Raw genomic sequence first — 3,674 nt, forward strand, 5'->3', positions numbered from 1 at the left:
TCATAGAATGGAGGTGTGTGAAATCACAATTGAGGTGTGTGAAGTCATAGAATGGAGGTGTGTGAAGTCATAGAATGGAGGTGTGTGAAGTCAGAAAATGGAGGTGTGTGAAGTCATAGAATGGCGGTGTGTGAAGTCACAAAATGGAGGTGTGTGAAGTCAGAGAATGGAGGTGTGTGAAGTCAGACTGGAGGTGTGTGAAGTCACAGAATGGAGGTGTGTGAAGTCAGATGGGAGGTGTGTGAAGTTATAGAATGGAGGTGTGTGAAGTCATAGAATGGAGGGGTGTGAAGTCAGAATGAAGGTGTTTGAAGTCATAGAATGAATGTTTGTGAAATAAGAATGATGGTGTGTGAAGTCATAGAATGGAGGTGTGTGAAGTCAGAATGGAGGTGTGTGAAGTCAGAATGGAAAGTGTGAATTCACAGAATGGAGGTTTGTGAAGTCATAGAATGGATGTGTGTGAAGTCACAGAATGGAGGTGTGTGAAGTCACAGAATGGAGGTGTGTGAAGTCATAGAATGGAGGTGTGTGAAATCACAATGGAGGTGCGTGAAGTCCTACAATGGAGGTGCGTGAAGTCACAATGGAAGTATGTGAAGTCATAGAATGGAGGTGTGTGAAGTCACAGAATGGATGAGCGTGAAGTCAGAATGTAGGTGTGAGAAGTCATAGAATGGATGTGTGTGAAGTCAGAATGGAGGTGTGTGATGTTATAGAATGGAGGCGTGTGAAGTAAAAATGGAGGTGTTTTAACTCATAGAATGGAGGTGTGGGAAGTCACAATGGAGGTGTGTGAAGTCATGGAATGGAGATATATGAAGTCACAGAATGGTAGTGTGTGAAGTCAGAGAATGGAGGTGTGTGAAGTCATCGAGTGGAGGTGTGTGAAGTCATAGAATGGATGTTTGTGAAGTAAGAATGAAGGTGTGTGAATCACAGAATGGAGGTGTGTGAAGTCACAGAATGGAGGTGTGTAATGTCAGAGGAGGTGTGTGAAGTCAAAGAATGGAGGTGTGTGAAGTCATAGAGTGGAGGTGTGTGAAGTCATAGAATGCAGGTGTGTGAAGTCATAGTTTGGAGGTGTGAGAAGTCACAGAATCGTGGTGTGTAAAGTCATACAATGGAGGTGTGTGAAGTCATAGAAAGGAGGTGTGTGAAGTCAAAGAATGGAGGTGTGTGAAGTCACAGAATTGAGTTGTGTGAAGTCACTGAATGAAGGTGTGTGACCTCAGAATGGAGGTGTGTGAAATCAGAGAATGAAGGTGTGTGAAGTCATACAATGGAGGTGTGTGAAGTCAAAATGGAGGTGTGTGAAGTCATAGAATGGAGGTGTGCGAAGTCATAGAAAGGAGGTGTGTGAAGTCACAGAATGGAGGTGTGAGAAGTCACAGAATGGAGGTGTGTGAAGTCACAGAATGAAGGTGTGTGAACTCAGAATGGAGGTGTGTGAAGTCACAGAATGGAGGTGTGTGAAGTCATAGAATGGAGGTGTGTGAAGTCAAAGAATGGAGGTGTGTGAAGTCAGAATGGAGGTGTGTGAAGTCAGAATGGAGGTGTGTGAAGTCACAGAATGGATGTTTGTGAAGTGAGGATGAAGGTGTTTGAAGTCATAGAATGGAGGTGTGTGAAGTCAGAATGGAGGTGTGTGTAGTCAGAATGGAAGTGTGTGAAGTCACAGAATGGAGGTGTGTGAAGTCATAGTACAGAGGTGTGTGAAGTCATAGAATGGAAGTGTGTGAAGACATAGAAAGGAGGTGTGTGAAGTCACAGAATGGATGTGTGTGAAGTCACAGAATGGAGGTGTGTGAAGTCACAGATTGAAGGTGTGTGACCTCAGAATGGAGGTGTGTGAAATCAGAGAATGGAGGTGTGTGAAATCATAGAAGGGAGGTGTGTGAAGTCACAGAATGGAGATGTGTGAAGTCAGAATGTAGGTGTGAAGTCACAGAATGGAGGTGTGTGAAGACACAATGGAGGTGTGTGAAGTCATAGAATGGAGGTGTGTGAAGTCACAATGGAGGTGTGTGAAGTCATAGAATGGAGGTGTGTGAAGTCACAGAATGGAGGCGTGTGAAGTCATAGAATGCAGGTGTGTGAAGTCATAGCTTGGAGGTGTGAGAAGTGACAGAATGTAGGTGTGTGAAGTCATATAATGGAGGTGTGTGAAGTCATAGAAAGGAGGTGTGTGAAGTCACAGAATGGAGATGTTTGAAGTCACAGAATGGAGGTGTGTAATGTGAGAGGAGGTGTGTGAAGTCAAAGAATGGAGGTGTGTGAAGTCATAGAGTGGAGGTGTGGGAAGTCATAGAATGAAGGAGTCTGAAGTCATTGAATGGAGGTGTGTGAAGTCATAGAATCGAGGTGTGTGAAGTCATAGAATGGAGGTGTGTGAAGTCAGAATGGGGGTGTGTGAAGTCATAGAATGGAGGTGTGTGAAATCATAGAAGGGATGTGTGTGAAGTCATAGAATGGAGGTGTGTGAAGTCATAGAAAGTCGGTGTGTGAATCAAAATGGAGGTGTGTGAATTCATAGAATGGAGGTGTGTGAAGTCAAAATGGAGGTGTGTGAAGTCATAGAATGGAGGTGTGTGAAATCACAATGGACGTGTGTGAACTCAAAGAATGGAGGTGTGTGAAGTCACAATGGAGGTGTGTGAAGTCATAGAATGGAGGTGTGTGAAGTCATAGAAAGGCGGTGTGTGAAGTCAAGAATGGAAATGTTTGAAGTCACAGAATGGAGGTGTGTGTAGTCACAGAATGGAGGTGTGTGAAGTCAGAATGGAGGTGTGTGAAGTAATAATGGAGAAATGTGAATTCACAGAATGGAAGTGTGTGAAGTCATAGAATGGAGGTGTGTGAATTCATAGAATGGAGGTGTGTGGAATCAAAATGGAGGTGTGTCAAGTCATAAAATGGGGTTGTGTGAAGTCACAGAAAAGGAGTTGTGTGAAGTCACAGAATGGAGGTGTGTGAAGTCACAGAATGAAGGTGTGTGAACTCAGAATGGAGGTGTGTGAAGTCACAGAATGGAGCTGTGTGAAGTCATAGAATGGAGGTTTCTGAAGTCAAAGAATGGAGGTGTGTGAAGTCATAGAATGGAGGTTTGTGAAGTCACAGAATGGATGTTTGTGAAGTAAGGATGTAGGTGTATGAAGTCATAGAATGGAGGTGTGTGAAGTCAGAATGGAGGTGTGTGTAGTCAGAATGGAAGTGTGGGAAGTCAGAGAATGGGGGTGTGTGGAGTCATAGAACGGAGGTGTGTGAAGTCATAGAATGGAGGTGTGTGAAGTCACAGAATGGAGGTGTGTGAAGCCATAGAATGTAGGTGTGTGAAGTCACAGAATGGAGGTGTGTGAAGTCAGACTGGAGGTGTGTGAAGTCATGGAATGTAGGCGTGCGAAGTCATAGAATGGAGGTGTGTGAAGTCAGAATGGAGGTGTGTGAAGTCATAGAATGGAAGTGTGTGAAGTCAGAATGGAGGTGTGTGAACTCATAGCATGGAGGTGTATGAAATCACAATGGAGGACTGTGAAGTCATAGAATGGAGGTGTATGAAGTCAAAAAATGGAGGTGTGTGAAGTCATAGAATGGAGGTGTGTGAAGTCCCAAAATGGAGGTGTGTGAAGTCATAGAATGGAGCTGTGCGAAGTAAGAATGGAGGTGTGTGAAGT

The sequence above is a fragment of the Megascapheus bottae genome, unplaced genomic scaffold (genome assembly GCF_031878675.1).
Source record: "Megascapheus bottae isolate mThoBot1 unplaced genomic scaffold, mThoBot2.hap1 HAP1_SCAFFOLD_52, whole genome shotgun sequence".
NCBI lineage: Eukaryota > Metazoa > Chordata > Mammalia > Rodentia > Geomyidae > Megascapheus > Megascapheus bottae.